Genomic DNA, 18,570 nt, shown 5'->3' on the forward strand with positions numbered 1-18,570 from the left:
AGTATCTATACTAGTATTAATATATATACTAGTACTAGTCTATACTAGTATATATACTAGTATATACTAGTATATATACTAGTATATTCTAGTATATATGCTAGTATATATACTAGTACAAGTATATACTAGTACTAGTATATATACTAGTACAAGTATATACTAGTACTAGTATATATACTTGTATATATACTGTATATATACTAGGATGACTGACTGTATTATTTGACACTGGATTGAAGGTTGCAGGTTGTGGAGGCATCCGTTTAAGAGGTAGTGTGGCAGGATTGGTGCTGAAAATGTCCCACCATTTGACTTTCAAGGTTTTGCCTAATTGGGGAATATACTCATAATTGTTAGTATTATTTTCAGAAATGGAGTTTTCCCATTTGAGAATCCAAGGGATTTGATATATTGCCATGAAATAGAGATGGTAATCATCTAGGTTAGTGCAAGTATTATGTTGAGCAAATTTTGTTTGTAGACTCTTAAATGCATTAGGCAATATTTGGGTTTGAGATCCCCATAGCAAAAACCAATGGCGAAACCAACTAGGGAATCTTTCTAAAACAGGGAGTTTGAATTGGATATACCAGGAATGAGTATTATTTGGATTTTGGTAGGCAAATACTTTATGCCATGCTTCAATGTATTCAGAATATTTATAAGATTTATATTGGAATTCTGGATTTAATAACCTTTTTCCCTGGAGGGGATTACATCCCCAATCCTCGTAAGAAAGCAATTTTTTGATTTGGAATTTCGAGTATGCGTATAATTTAGTAGTACCTTGGTAGAAGTGAACAATAGAAGCTGAACGAGTTTCCATGAGAATGGCTTCATACTATTCACGGGTTTTAATGCCATAAGAAGGATTCAAGAGATTTGCAAGGTAGAGGGGAGCTATTTTATATGGGTCGAGTTGTACATGAGCATCATAAATGGTTATATCTGGTAAAAAAGCAGTATCTATGTAAACAGATTTGACAGAGGTTGAGGTTTGTTTATGTGGGCATGATGCCAAGGAAAACGCCGGACTTGGAGTAGATATTGGACTCAGTGGGGGAGTCTGTATTAAATATTCAGGTACGTTTGAATATCGAAGGGGTGACATAGGTGTCAAATTAAGAGAGGAATGGATGGGCATAAGAGGCCCATACCTGTTGCTTGGGACTAAGTCCATAGGTTGTTTTCCTTTAGTATTTGAAGACTGAGAATTATTCATATTGATATTTGTATTGATATTCCTATTTGAGAGAAAGAGTTGCAAACCGTAGGAGGAAAAACCGTAGGATGAGATGGTATCGTCCTTAGGTTGTGGTATATGGTCCCCCCTGCAAAAATTCACGGGTTAAGAAGTCAGGCAGAGAATTAGAAGAACCGTGAAGATGTTCAATATAAAAATCAAAAGCAGATAAAATATTCCCTTTTCCAAATAAGACAAAATAGAGACACGACATTGCACAGGAAAGATTCCCTTTTCATATCCACGTAGCATAAAGGACAAATCATAAAGCAACATCACCCCTTCGTAAAGATGCTCCTCACCGACGTGACCAATTTAGGGTCACCTCAGCACATATCAACGGCTCTCTTTCCTTCTTCTCCCGCACAAACGATACTTACCTACCGACGATCGCAGTAATCTCCACTATGTAAGATTCCTCCATCACTTCATCAACCACCAGCATACCAGAGCTCGCCACGTCTCCCTCATCGACATGACATGTCCCCTCTTCGTACTATCTTCTTATCCTGAAGAATCCTTCTCCAGCAAGCTATCCATTTTCGACCACAACTTCCTTCCACCAATCCCACACTTTCCTTCATCAGCAAGCTACTGATTTCAGCCACTCGTCTAAGACACAGCCCTCTATAAATACATACTGCTAGTACATAATAGTACTATTAATTTTAGTACTAGTATGTATTACTACTAATTTTAGTACTTGCAGTAAAACTAGTAGTAGTAATATTATGTACTAGTACGAGTAGTATATATTAGTATGTACTACTTGTCTATACTACTAGTACTACTAATCTGTACTAATAATATGTACTAGTGGTAGGTGTACAAGTACATACTACTACCAATAATTGTAGTACTCATACTACTCGTAGTAGTACAAGTACTACTTGTATTACTTGTAGTTGTACAAGTACTACAAGTACTACTCGTAGTAGTACAAGTACTACTAGTACTACTTGTAGTAGTAAGTACTACTAGTAATACGAGCACGACTAATACATACTACTACTACTACTAGTACATACTAGTATGTACTACTAATACTCCAAGAATGTATTCTGGTACATACTTGTAATACATACTAGTAAGTACTATTAGTACGAGTAGGAACTACTAGTAGAATTAGTACTTCTAGTACTAGTACTAATACTACTAGTATTAGTACTAATACTACTAGTATGTACTGCTAGAACATACTAGTAGTACATGCAAAACTAGTTCTACTAGTACTACAGTAGTAGTATGTACTACTAGTTATACTCGTACTACTCGTAGTAGTTTAAGTACTACTCGTAGTAGTGCAAGTACTACTAGTACTACTCATTGTAGTAATTACTACTAGTAATATTAGCACTACTAGTACATACTAGTACTAGTAGCACTACTAGTACTAGTATGTACTAGTAGTGCGAGTATTAATACTATATACTACTAGTACATAATGGTATGTACTAATAATATGTACTTGTAGTAGTTTTATTAATACAAACTACTAGTACTTCTACTAGTACTCGTACTACTACTACCAGTAGTTGTAGTACTCGTACCACTCGTAGTAGTACCAGTACTACTAGTACTACTCGTAGTAGTATGTACTACTAGTAATACTAGCACTACTAGAACATACTTGAAGTACATACAAGAAAGTAATATTAGTACAACTATGTACTACTAGTAGAATTAATACTTCTAGTAGTAGTACTAATACTATTAGTATTAGTACTAATACTACCAGTATTAGTACTAATACTACTGGTATGTACTGCTAGTACATACTAGTAGTACTTGTAAAACTAGATCTATTAGTACTACTAGTAGTAGTATGTACTACTAGTAATACTCTCACTACTCGTAGTAGTACGAATACTGCTAGTACTACTAGTAGTAATATAAGTACTACTAGTACTACACGTAGTAGTAAGTTCTACTAGTAATGCTAGCACTACTAGTACATAATTTTACTATTATTACTGATACTAGTAGTACGTACTAGTATGTACATCTAGTAATACTTGTACTAACTGTAGTACTAGTAGTAGTAATATTATGTACTAGTACGGGTAGTAAATATTAGTATGTACTACTTGTCTATACTACTAGTTCTACTGGTACTACTCGTAGTAGTACAAGTACTACTCATAGTAGTTGTAGTACTCGTACTACGAGTAGGAGTACATGTACAACTAGTACTACTCGTAGTAGTACAAGTACTACTAGTACTATTTGTAGTAGTAAGTACTACTAGTAGCACTAGCACTACTAGTACGCACTACTGCTACTACTACTAGTACATACTAGTATGTACTACTAATACTCCAAGTATGTATACTAGTACATACTTGTAGTACATACTAGTAAGTACTATAAGTACTAGTATGTACTACTAGTAGAATTAGTACTTCTAGTACTAGTACTAATATTACTAGTATTAATACTAATACAACTTGTATGTACTGCTAGTATATACTAGTAGTATGTATGGCTAGTACATGCTAGTAATGCATGTAAACTAGTTCTACTAGTACCACTAGTAGTAGTATGTACTACTAGTAATACTCGTACAACTCGTAGTAGTACAAATACTACTTGTACTACTCGTAGTAGTACACGTACTACTAGTACTACTCTAGTAATACTAGCACTACTAGTACATACTACTACTACTAGTAGTACATGCTAGTATGTACTACTAATTCTCCATGTATGTATTCTAGTACATACTTGTAGTACATATTAGTACGTACTATTAGTATTAGTAGGTACTACTAGTAGAATTAGTAGTTCTAGTACTAGTATTAATACTACTACTATTAGTACTAATACTACTAGTATGTACTGCTTGTACATACTAGTAGTACATGTAGAACTAGTTCTACTAGTACTACTGGTAGTAGTACGTACTACTAGTAATACTCGAACTACTAGTAGTAGTAGAAGTACAACTAGTATTACTCGTAGTAGTACAAGTACAATTAGCACTACCAGTAATAGTAAGTACTACTAGTAATACTAGCACTACTAGTACATACTAGTACTAATAAAACTACTAGTACTATTATGTACTAGTAGTGCTAGTACTAGTTGTACATACTAATAGTACATAATAGTACTACAAATACTAGTACTAGTAGTACATACTAGTATGTACTACTAATAATACTGGTACTAGCAGTAGTACTAGAAGTAGTAATATTATGTACTAGTACGGGTATTATATATTAGTTTGTATGACTTGAATATACTACTAGCACTACTAGTATGTTCTAATTATACATACAACTAGTACTACTACTAGTACATGTACTGCTACAACCAGTAGTTGTAGTACTCGTACTACTCGTAGTGGTACAGGTACTACTAGTACTACTCGTTGTAGTAAGTATTACTAGTAATACTACCACTACTAGTACATACTACTACTACTACTATTAGTACATGCTAGTATGTACTACTAATTCTCCAAGTATGTATTCTAGTACATACTTGTAGTACATACTAGTAAGTACCATTCATACTAGTATGTACTACTAGTTGAATTAGTACTTCTAGCACTAGTACTAATACTACTAGTATTAGTACTAATATTACTATTTGTACAGCTAGTACATACTAGTATTCCAAGTAGAACTAGTTTTACTAGTACTATTAGTAGTAATATGTACTACTAGTACTAGTAGTAGTAGTATGTACTTCTAGTACTACTCGTACCAGTACAAGTACTATTAGTACTACTCGTAGTAGTACAATTACTACTCGTCGTAGTAAGTACTACCAGTAATACTTGCACTACTAGTACATACTAGTACTAATAACACAACTAGTACTAGTATGTACTAGTCGTCCTAGTACCAATAGTACATTCTACTAATACATAATAGTACTACTAATACTAGTATTAGTAGTACGTACTAGTAGTACTACTACATACTAGTATGTACTACTAGTAATACTAATACTAGTAGTAGTACTAGTAGTAGTAATATTGTGTACTAGTATTTGTAGTATATATTAGTATGTACAACTTGTTTATAATACTAGTACTACTAGTATGTACTAATAATATGTACTAGTAGTAGTTGTACTAGTACATACTACTAATACTACTTCTACGACATGTACTACTGCAACCAGTAGTTGTAATACTCGTACTACTCGTAGTAGTACAAGTACTACTAGTCCTAGTCGTAGTAGTACAAGTACTACTAGTACTACTCGTAGTAGTAAATACTACTATTAATACTAGCACTACTAGTACAAACTACTACTACTGCTACTAGTACATATTAGTATGTACTATAAATACTCCAAGTATGTATTCTAGTACGTACTTGTAGTACATACTAGTAAGTACTATTAGTACTAGTATGTACTACTAGTAGAATTAGTACTTCTAGTACTAGTACTAATACTATTAGTATCAATACTACCAGTATGTACATCAAGTACATACTAGTAGTACATGTAGAACTAGTTCTACTAGAAGTAGTATTTACTACTAGTTGTAGGATGTACTACTAGTAATACTTGTACTTCTCGTAGTAGTACAAGTACTACTAGTACTACTCGTAGTAGTGCAAGTACTACTAGCACTACTCGTAAAAGTAACTACTACTAGTAATGCTAGCACTACTAGTACATACTAGTACTAGAAACACTACTAGTATTAGTATGTACTAGTAGTGCTAGTACTAGTAGTACATACTACTAGTACATAATAGTACTACTAATACTAGTTTTAGTATTACATACTAGTATGTATTACTAGTAATACTAGTACTAGCAGTAGTAGTAATATTATGTGCTAGTACGAGTAGTATATATTAGTATGTACTACTTGTCTATACTAGTAGTACTACTTGGATGTACTATTAATATGTACTAGTAGTAGTTGTACAAGTACATACTACTAGTACTACTACTAGTACATGTACTACTACTACCAATAGGTTTAGTACTCATACTACTCGTAGTTGTAAAAGTACTACTAATACTACTCGTAGTAGTACAAGTACTACTAGTACTACGCGTAGTAGTAAGTACTACTAGAAATACTAGCACTACTAGTACATACTACTACTAGTACATACTATTATGTACTACAAATACTCCAAGCATGTATTCTAGTACGTACTTGTTGTACATACTAGTAAGTACTATTAGTACTAGTATGTACTACTATTAGAATTAGTACTTTTAGTACTAGTACTAATACTACTAGTATTAATAGTAATAATACAAGTATGTGCTGGTAGTCCATATTAGTAGTACATGTAGAACTAGTTCTGCTAGTAGTAAAAAGTACTATTTGTAATACTCATACTACTCGTAGTAGTACAAGTACCACTAGTACTACTCGTAGTAGTTGAAGTACTACTCATATCAGTAAGTACTACTAGTAATACAAGCACTACTAGTACATACTAGTACTAGTATGTACAAGTAGTGCTAGTACTCGTAGTACAAACTACTTGTACATAATAGTACTACTAATACTAGTACTAATATTAATACTAATACTAGTACATACTAGTACATACTAGTAGTACTAGTACTAGCAGTAGTACTAGTAGTGGTAATATTATGTACTAGTACGGGTAGTATATATTAGTATGTACTACTTGTCTATACTACTAGTACTACTAGTATGTACTAATAATATGTACTAGTAGTAGTTGTACCAGTACATACTACTCGTAGTACTAGTACTAATGCTACTAGTATTAGTACTATTATTACTGGTACTACTAGTATGTACTAATAATATGTCCTAGTAGTAGTTGTATTAGTACATACTACTACTACTACTAGTACATGTACCACTACTACTACTAGTACATGTACTACTACTACCAATAGTTGTAGTACTCGTACAAATACCAGTACTACTAGTACTAATCGTAGTAGTACAAGTACTACTAATACTACTCGTAGTAGTAAGTACTACTAGTAATACAAGCACTACTAGTACATACTACTACAAGTACGTACTAGTATGTACTACTATTACTCCATGTACGTATTCTAGTAGATACTTGTAGTACATACTAGCAAGCACTATTTGTACTAGTATGTACTACTAGTAGAATTAGTACTTCTAGTACTAGTACTAATACTACTATTAATAATACAAATACTACTAGTATGAACTGCTAGTACATACTAGTAATACATGTAGAACTAGCTCTACAAGTACTACTAATAGTAGTATGTTCTACTAGTAATACTCGTACTACTCGTAGTAGTACAAGTACTATTAGTACTACTCGTAGTAGTACAAGTACTACTAGTACTACTTGTAGTAGTACAAGTACTACCAGTACTACTCGTAGTAGTAAGTACTACTAGTACTAGTAACATTATTAGTATTAGTATGTACTTGTAGTGCCAGTACTAGCAGAACATACTACTGAAACTCCAAGTATATATCCTAGTACATACTTGTAGTACATACTGATAAGTACTATTAGTACTAGTATGTACTACTAGAAGAATTAGGACATCTAGTACTAGTACTAATACTACTAGATTAGTACTATTACTACTAGTACGTACTAGCAGTACATACTAGTAGTATATGTAGAACTAGTTCTGCAAGCACTACTACTAGTAGTAGGTACTACTAGAAATACTTGTACTACTCGTGGTAGTACAAGTACTACTATAACTACTCGTAGTAGTACAAGTACTACTCGTAGTAGTAAGTACTACTCGTAATACTAGCACTACTAGTAAATACTAGTACTAAAAATACTACTAGTATTAAAAATACTACTAGTATTAGTACGTACTAGGAGTGCTAGTATTAGTAGTACATACTACTAGTACATAATAGTACTACTAATACTAGTTCCAGTAGTACATACTAGTATGTACTACTAGTAATAGAAGTACTAGCAGTAGTAGTAATATTATGTACGAGTACGAGCAGTATATTAGTATGTACTACTTGTCTATACTACTAGTACTACTAGAATGTACTATTAATATGTACTAGTAGTAGTTGTACAAGTACATACTACCAGTACTACTACTAGTACATGTACTACTACTACCAATAGTTGTAGTACTCGTACTACTCGTAGTTGTAAAAGTACTACTAATACTACTCATAGTAGTACAAGTACTACTAGTACTACTCGTAATAGTAAGTAGTACTAGTAATACTAGCACTACTAGTATATACTACTACTACTACTACTAGTACATACTAGTATGTACTACAAATACTCCAAGTATGTATTCTACTACATACTTGTAGTGCATACTAGTAAGTACTATTAGTGTCAAATTGTACTACTAATAGAATTACTACTTCTAGTACTAGTACTAATACTACTTGTATTAGTACGAATACTACTAGTATGTACTGCTAGTACATACGAGTAGTACATGTAGAACTAGTTCTACTAGTACAAGTTTTACTATTACTACTCGTAGTAGTACAAGTACTACTATTACTACTAGTAGTAATATAAGTACTACTCGTAGTAGTAAGGACTATCAATATTACTCGTAGTTGTAAGTACTACTAGTACTAGTAACACTACTAGTTTTAGTATGTACTTGTAGTGCTAGTACTAGTAGTACATACTACTAGTACATAATAGTACTACTAATACTTGTACAAGTAGTACATAATAGTACTACTAATACTTGTACTAGTGGTACATACTAGTATGTACTACTAATAATATTGTACTAGCAGTAGTACTACTAGTAGTAATGTTATGTACTAGTACGGGTAGTATGTATTAGTATGTACTACTTGTTTATACCACTAGTACTACAAGTATGTAATAATAATATGGACTAGTAGTAGTTGTACAAGTACATATTATTAGTACTACTACTAATACTTGTACTACTACTACCAGTAGTTGTAGTACTTGTACTACTCCTAGTAGTACAAGTACTACTAGTACTCCTCGTAGTAGTACATGTACTACGAGTACTACTCGTAGTAGTTAGCACTACGAGTAATACTAGCACTACTAATACATACTACAACTACTACTAGTAGTACATATTAGTATGTACTACTAATACTCCAAGTACGTATTCTAGTCCATACTTGTAGTACATACTAGTAACTACTATTAGTACTAGTATGTACTACTAGTAGAATTAGTACTTCTAGTACAGTACTAATACTACTAGTATGTACTGCTAGTACATACTAGTAGTACATGTAGAACTAGTTTTACTAGTAGTAGTATGTACTACTAGTAATACTAGTACTACTCGTAGTAGTACAAGTACTACTAGTACTACTCATAGTAGTATAAGTACTACTAGTACTACTCGTAGTTGTAACTACTACTAGTAATACTAACACTACTAGTACGTACTACTACTACTAGTACATACTAGTATGTACTACTAATACTCCAAGTATGTATTCTAGTACACACTTGTAGTTCCTACTAGTAAGTACTATTCGTACTAGTATGTACTACTAGTAGTATTAGTACTTCTAGTACTTGTATTTGTGCTACATGTATTATAAATAATACACTTAGTATGTACTGCTAGTACATATTAGTAGTAATACTTACTAGTACGAGTATTAGTAGTAGTACATACTAGTATGTACTACTAGTACTAGAACATAATATTACTACTTCTAGTACTGCTGCTAGTACTAGTATTACTAGTAGTACATACTACTATATACTACTAGTACTTGTATTAGTAGTACTATTATGTACTAAGAGTATGTACTTCCAATACTAGCACAATTAGTACACACTAGTACTTGTAACACTGTAGTATGTACTAGTAGTGCTAGTATTACTAGAAGACTTACTACTACGAGTAGTACTAGTGGTACATGTACTACTACGAGTAGTACTAGTGGTACTTATACTACTACGAGTAGTACCGGTAGAACTAGTTCTGCATGTACTACTAGTATGTATTAGCAGTACATACTAGTAGTATTAGTACTAATACTATTAGTATTAGTACTAGTACTAGAAGTACTAATTCTACTAGTAGTACATACTAGTACTAATAATACTTACCAGTATGTACTACAAGTATGTACTAGAATACATACTTGGAGTATTAGTAGTACATACTAGTATGTACAAATAGTAGCAGTAGTATGTACTAGTTGTGCAAGTATTACTAATATTACTTACTACTACGAGTAGTACAAGTACTACTAGTACTACTACGACTACGAGTAGTACTTGAAGTACTTGTACTACTACGAGTAGTACTAAGACTACTACGAGTAATACGAGTATTACAACTACTGGTAGTAGTACATGTACAAGTAGTTGTACTAGTAGTATGTACTTGTACAACTACTGATAGTACATATTATTAGTACATACTAGTACATATTATTACTAGTAGTACATACTAGTATGTACTATTAGTACTAGTATTAGAAGTATTATTATGTACTACTAGTACTAGCACTACTAGTACATATTTCTACTAGTAGTGTTATTAATACTAGTATGTACTAATAGTGCTAGTGTTACTAGTAGTACTTACTACTACGAGTAGTACTAGTTTTTCTTGTATTACTACGAGTAGAATGTGTATTACTAGTAGTATTACTACTAGTACTAGTTAAACTAGTAGTATTAGTACTAGTACAAGTAGTATCAGTCTTAGTACTAGAAGTACTAATTCTACTAGTAGCACAAACTAATAATAATAATACTTACTAGTATGTACTACAAGAATGTACTAGAATACATACTTGGAGTATTAATAGTACATACTAGTATGTACTAGTAGTAGTAGTAGTAGTATGTCCTAGTAGTTCTAGTATTACTGATAGTACTTACTACTACGAGTAGTACTAGTAGTACCTGTACAAGTAGTACTTATAGTACTGGTAGTAGTACTAGTAGTATGTACTAGTACAACTACTACTGGTACATATTATTTGTACATACCAGTAGTATAGACAAGTAGTACTTACTAATATATAATATTCGTACTAGTACATAATATTCCCACTACTAGTACTACAACTAATAATAGTATTATTAGTAGTACATACTAGTATGTACAACTAGTACTAGTATTAGTAGTACTATTATGTACTAGTAGTATGTACTACTAGTACTAGAACTACTAGTACATACTAGTACTAGTAGTGTTACTTGTACTAGTATGTACTAGTAGTGCTAGTATTACAAGTAGTACTTACTACTACAAATAGTACTGGCAGTACTTGTACCATTACGTGTAGTACTAGTACTACTTATACTACTACGTGTAGTACGAGTACTAGTAGTTACTAGTATGTACTAGAAGTACATACTAGTACTAATAGTACTTACTAGTATGTACTAAAAGTATGTACTAGAATACATACTTGGAGTATTAGTAGTACATACTAGTATGTACCAGTAGTAGTAGTAGTACATACTTATAGTACTAATATTTCTAGTAGTACTTACTACTACGAGTAGTACTTGTAGTACATGTACTACGAGTAGTACGAGTACTACTACTAGTAGTAATAGTACATGCACTAGTAGTAGTACTAGCAGTATGTACTAATACAAGTACTAGTAGTACATATTATTTGTACATACTAGTAGTATAGACAAGTAGTACATAATAATATGTACTACCCGTACTAGTACATAATATTACTACTACTAGTACTATGGCTAGTAGTACTATTATGTACTAGTAGTATGTACTACTAGTACTAGCACTACTAGTTCATACTAGGACTAGAACACAACTAGTAATAGTATGTACTAGTAGTGCTAGTATTACTAGTAGTACTTACTACTGCGAGTAGTGCAAGTAGTACTTGTACTACTACGAGTAGTACTAGTAGTAATTGTACTACTACGAGTATTACTAATAGTACATACTTCTACTAATAGAACTAGTAGAACATGTACTTCTACATGTACTTCTAGTATGTACTAGCAGTACATACTAGTAGTATTAGTACTAATACTAGTAGTAGTAGTACTAGTATTAGAAGTACTAATTCAACTAGTAGTATATACTAAGACTAATAGTACATACTAGTATGTACTACAAGTATGTATTTGAATACATAGTTAGAGTATTAGTAGTATATACTAGTATGTACAAGTAGTAGTAGTAGTAGTACGTACTAGTAGTGCTAGTATTACTAGTAGTACTTACTACTACGAGTAGTACTAGTAGTACTTATACAACTACGAGTAGTACTAGTAGTACTTGTACTACTACGAGTAGTACGAGTATTACTAGTAGTACATACTACTACTAGTAGTACGAGTATTACTAGTAGTACAAACTACTACTAGTAGATCTAGTTCTACATGTACTGCTAGTATGTACATGATGTTCATACTGTTACTGGTAGTAGTGGTACATGTACTAGTAATAGCACTAGTAGTATGTACTAGTACAACTACTACTAGTACATATACTTGACACATACTAGTAGTACTAGTAGTATAGACAAGTAGTACATACTAATATATACTGCCCATAGTAGTACATAATAGTACTACTACTAGTACTACAGCTAGTACGAGTATTATTAGTAATACATACTAGTATGTACTGCTAGTACTAGTATTAGTAGTACTATTATGTACTAGTAGTACTAGCATTACTAATGCATACTAGTAATAGTAATGTTACTAGTACTAGTATGTACTAGTATTACTTGTTACTTCGAGTAGTACTAGTAGTACTTGTACTACAACGAGTAATACTGGTAGTACTTGTAATACTACCAGTAGTACTGGTAGTACTTGTACTACTACGAGTAGTACTCGTAATACTTGTACTACTACGAGAAGTACTCGTAGTACTTGTACTACTACGAGTAGTACTCGTAGTATTTTTACTACAACGAGAAGTACTAGTAGTACTTGTACTACTACGAGTAATACGAGTATTACTAGTAGTACATACTACTATTAGTAGTACTAGTAGAACTGGTTCTGCATAAAACTTGTACTACTGCGAGTAGTTCGAGTATTACTAGTCGTACATACTACTAGTAGTAGTATTAGTTGAACTAGTTCTACATGTACTACTAGTATATACTGCTAGTACATACTAGTAGTATTAGTACTAATACTAGTAGTATTTGTACTAGTACTTAAAGTACTAATTCTACTAGTAGTACATACTAATACTAATAGTACTTTCTAGTATGTACTACAAGTGTGTATTAGAATACATACTTGGAGTATTAGTAGTACATACTAATATGTACTAGTAGTACTACGAGTAGTACTAGTAGTACCAGTACAACTACAAGTAGTACAAGTAGTACTTGTACTACTATGAGTAGTACGAGTATAACAACCACTGGTAGTAGTAGCACATGTACTAATAGTAGTACTAGTAGTATGTACTAATAAAACTACTACTAGTACATGATATTTGTACATACTAGTACTAGTATTAGTAGTACTAATATGTATTAGTAGTATGTACTACTAGTACATATTAGTACTAGTAGTGTTACTAATACTAGTAGTACTAGTAGTATTTGTAATACTACGAGTAGTACCAGCAGTATTTATACTACTACGAGTAGTACAGTATTACTAATAGTACATAATACTTCTAGTAGTACTAGTAGAACAACTTCTACATGTACTACTAGTATGTACTAGCAGTACATACTAGAAGTATTAATTCTACTAGTAGTACATATTAGTACTAATAGTACTTACTAGTATGTACCAGAATATATACTTGGAGTATTAGTAGTGCATACTAGTATGTACTAGTATTAGTAGTAGTAGTATGTATTAGTAGTGCTAGTATTACTAGTAGTACTTACTACTACGAGTACTACAACTACTGGTAGTAGTAGTACATGTACTAGTAGTAGTACTAGCAATATGTACTAGTATTACCAGTAGTACTTACTACTACGAGTAGTACTAGTAGTACTTTTACTTCTATGAGTAGTACGAGTACTACTACTGATAGTAGTAGTACATGTATTAGTAGTAGTACTCGTAGTATGAACTAGTACAATTACTACTAATAGTGTACGTACAAATATATACTCCTTGTACTAGTACATAATATTACTACTACTAGTACTACTGCGAGTACAAGTAATATTTCTAGTACGTACTACTAGTACTAGAATTAGTATTACTATTACGTACTAGTAGTATGTACTACTAGTATATGCACTACTAGTACATACTAGTACTAGTACACTGCTAGTACTAGTATGTACTAGTAGTGTTAGTATTACTAGTAGTATGTACTACTACAAGTAGTACTTGTACTACTACGAGTAGTACCTGTATTACTACGAGTAGTACTAGTAGTACTTGCACTACTACGAGAAGTACGAGTATTACTAGTAGTATTAGTAGTACTAAATCTACAAGTAGTACATACTAGTACAAATAGTACTTACTAGTATGTACTAAACTATGAGTAGTACTAGTAGTACTTGTACTACTACGAGTAGTACTAGTAATACTTGTACTACTATGTGTAGTACTAATAGTACTTGTACTACTACGAGTAGTACGAGTATTTTTAGTAGTACCTACTACTAGTAGTAGTACTTATAAAACTAGTTCTACATATACTACTAGTATGTACTGCTAGTACATACCAGTAGTATTTGTACTAATACTAGTAGTATTAGTACTAGTACTAGATGTACTAATTCTACTAGTAGTACATACTAGTACTAATAGTATTATCAGTATGTACTACAAGTACGTACTAGAATACATACTTGGAGTATTAGTAGTATGTTCTACTAGTACTGACACTACAAGTACATACTAATACCAATAGTGTTACTAGTACTAGTAGTACTTACTACTACGAGTAGTACTAGTAGTACTTGTACAACTACGAGTAGTACTTGTACAACTACGAGTAGTACGAGTATTACTAGTAGAACATACTACTATTAGTAGTTTTTGTAGAACTAGTTCTACATGTATTACTAGTATGTACTAGCAGTTCATACTAGTAGTATTAGTATTAATAATAGTAGTATTAGTACTAGTACAAGAAGTACTAATTCTACTAGTAGTACATACTAGTACAAATAGTACTTGCTAGTATGTACTACAAGTATGTACTAGAATACGTACATGGAGTAATAGTAATACAAACTAGTTTGTACTTGTAGTAGTATGTACTAGTAGTGCTTGTATTACTAGTAGTACTTACTACTACGAGTAGTATTAGTAGTACTTGTACTACTACGAGTAGTACTAGTACTACAACTATTGGTAGTAGTAGTATATGTACTACTAGTAGTAATAGTATTTGTACTAGTAGTAGTAGTAGTATGTACTAATACAATTACTACTAGTACATATTATTAGTACATACTAGTAGTACCAGTAGTATTAGTACTAATACTAGTAGCATTTGTAATAGTACTAGAAGTATTAATTCTATTAGTAGTACATACGAGTACTAAAAGTACTTACTAGTATGCACTACAAGTATGTACTAGAATACGAACTTGGAGTATTAGTAGTACATACTAGTATGTATTAGTAGTAGTAATAGTAGTTTGTACTAGTAATGCTAGTATTACTAGTAGTACTTACTACTACGAGAAGTACTACTAGTACTTGTACTACTACGAGTAGAACTAGTAGTACTTGTACTACTACGAGTAGTACGAGTACTACAACTACTGGTTGTAGTAGTACATGTACTAGTAGTAGTACTAGTAGTAGTACTAGTAGTATGTACTGGTAAAACTACTACTAGTACATATTATTAGTACATACTAGTAGTACTAGTAGTATAGACAAGTAATACATACTAATATATACTACCCGTACTAGTACATAGTATTACTACTACTAGTAGTACTAGCTTACTACTACTTGTACTACTGCTAGTACTACTAGTATGTACTAGTATGTACTAGTATTAGTATTAGTATTAGTAGTAGTATTAGTAGTGCTATTATGTACAAGTAGTTGGTTCTACTAGTACTAGCACTACTAGTACATACTAGTATTAGTAGTGTTACTAGTACTAGTATTTACTAGTAGTGCTAGTATTACTAATAGTACTTTCTACTACAAGTACTACTTCTACTACTATGAGTAGTACTAGTTGTACTTGTACTACTACGAGTAGTATGAGTATTACAAATAATACATACTACTACTAGTAGAATTAGTTCTACATGTACTACTAATATGTACTACCAACACATACTTGTATTATTGCTACTAATACCAGTAGTATTAGTACTGGTACTAGAAGTACTAATTCTACTAATAGTACATACTAGTACTAATAATACTTACTAGTATATACTAGAGTACATGCTTGGAGTATTAGTAGTACATAATAGTATGTACTAGTAGTAGTAGTAGTAGTATGTACTAGTAGTGCTAGTATTACTAGTAGTACTTACTACAACGAGTAGTACGAGTAGTACTAGTAGTACTTTTACAACTATGAGTACTACAACTATTGGTAGTAGTAGGACATGTACTAGTAGTAGTACTAGTAGTATAGACAAGTAGTACATATTAATATATACTACTCGTACTAGTACATAATATTACTACTACTACTAGTACTAGTATTACTAGTAGTACATACTAGTATGTACTACTAAAACTAGTATTAATAGTACTATTATGTCCTAGTAGTATGTACTACTATTACTAGCACTACTAGTACATACTAATACTAGTAGTGTTTCTAGTACTAGTATGTACTAGTAGTGCTAGCATTACTAGTAGTACTTACTTTTACGAGTAGTACGAGTAGTACGAGTACTACAACTACTGGTAGTAGTAGTACATGTACCAGTAGTAAAACTAGTTGTATGTACTAGAATAACTATTACTAGAACATATTATTAGTACATAGATAAGTAGTACATACTAATATATACTACCCGTACTAGTACATAATATTACCACTACTTGTACTACTGCTAGTACTAGTATTACTGTACTAGTTGTAGTAGTACTATTTTGTACTAGTAGTATGGACTACTTGTACTAGTAGTGTTACTAGTACTAGTATGTACTACTAGTAAGTACTATAAGTACTAGTATGTACAACTAGTAAAATTGAAACTTCCAAGATTTGTACTAATACTAGTATGTACTGCTAGAACATACTAGTAGTACATGTGGAACTAGTTCTACTTGAACTACTAGTAGTAGTAGGTACTAGTAGGAGTAGGTACATGTAGAACTAGTTCTACAAGAACTACTAGTACGGGTACTATGTACTAGTATATACTACTAATACTCCAAGTATGTATTCTAGTACATACTTGTAGTATATACTAGTAAGTACTATTAGTACTAGTATGTACCACAAGTAGAATTACTACTTCTAGTATTAGTACTAATACTACTAGTATTAGTACTAATACTACTAGTATGTTGTAATAGAACTTCTAATACTACTAGTACTAATACTACTAGTATTAGTACTAGTACTTCTACTACTAGTACATCTAGTATTAGTACTTCTACTACTAGTAATACTCGTACTACTCATAAGAAGACAAGTACTATTAGTACTACTCGTAGTAGTACAAGTACTACTTGTACTACTCTTAGTAGTAAGTACTACTACTAATACTAGCACTACTAGTACATACTAGTACTAGTAACACTATTAGTACTACTAAGTACTAGTCGTGCTAGTACTAGTAGTACATACTACTAGTACATAATAGTACTACTAATATTAGTACTAACAGTAGTACAAGTAGTAGTACCTACTAGTTCTTGTACGGGTAGTATATATTAGTATGTACTAGTACTACCAGTAGTTGTAGCACTCGTACTACTCGTAGTAATACAAGCACTACTAGTACTACTCGTAGTAGTATAAGTACTATTAGTACTACTCGTAGTAGTAAGTACTACTAGTAATACTTGCACTATTAGTACATAATACTACTACTAGTACATACTACTAATAATCCAAGTATGTATTCTAGTACATACTTGTAGTACATACTTGTAAGTACTAGTATGTACTTCTAGTAGAATTAATACTTCTAGTACTAGTACTAATATTACTTGTTCTGCTAGTACTACTAGCAGTAGTATGTAATACTAGTAATACTCGTACTACTCGTTGTAGTACTTGTACTACTTCTAGTAGTATAAGTACTACTAGTAGTAGTACAAGTACTACTCGTAGTAGTACAAGTACTACTCGTAGTAGTACAAGTACTACTCGTAGTAGTACAAGTACTACTCGTAGTAGTACAAGTACTACTCGTAGTAGTACAAGTACTACTCGTAGTAGTACAAGTACTACTCGTAGTAGTACAAGTACTACTAGCATTACTCGTTGTAGTAAGTACTGCTAGTACTAATACAACT

This window comes from Amborella trichopoda, chromosome 11 (genome assembly GCF_054954075.1).
Source record: "Amborella trichopoda isolate Santa Cruz 75 chromosome 11, AtrichopodaSantaCruz75HAP2 v2.0, whole genome shotgun sequence".
In the NCBI taxonomy this organism is placed as follows: Eukaryota; Viridiplantae; Streptophyta; class Magnoliopsida; order Amborellales; family Amborellaceae; genus Amborella; species Amborella trichopoda.